This window comes from Penaeus monodon, chromosome 28, assembly GCF_015228065.2.
Source record: "Penaeus monodon isolate SGIC_2016 chromosome 28, NSTDA_Pmon_1, whole genome shotgun sequence".
Classification (NCBI taxonomy): domain Eukaryota; kingdom Metazoa; phylum Arthropoda; class Malacostraca; order Decapoda; family Penaeidae; genus Penaeus; species Penaeus monodon.
Window position 1 is genome coordinate 4,072,679 of NC_051413.1, and position 402 is coordinate 4,073,080.

Genomic DNA, 402 nt, shown 5'->3' on the forward strand with positions numbered 1-402 from the left:
GAGCCTGCGTCACGGCTAAGCGAAGACGGCACTTTTACAGCGAGGTTCGTTAGCGTCGCATTCATACAGGGTGAAGTGCTCGTTAGCGCTGGGCCCCTGGTTCGCCTTCCCCCCTCCTCCTCCCCTACCCCCATTACCCGCCACTACTGTTTACAACCGGAGATGCGGTGGGTAACTGAGTCTTTGTGAGTTACTAAGGTTTCAGGAAGGGTTATTGAAGCTATCAGAGGTAACGTGGGTTTAAGATCTCCTAGTCTCTTCGGGGGAGGGGGCGGATGTAAGAACAAAATAACTTCTTTCGTTAATTTTGAGGTGGTTGCGGTGTTGATGGTTGGACTCTAAAAATCTAGGGGTTCTGTGCGCCATGTTTCACTATATGGCCCAAAGGATCTGTATGTTTTA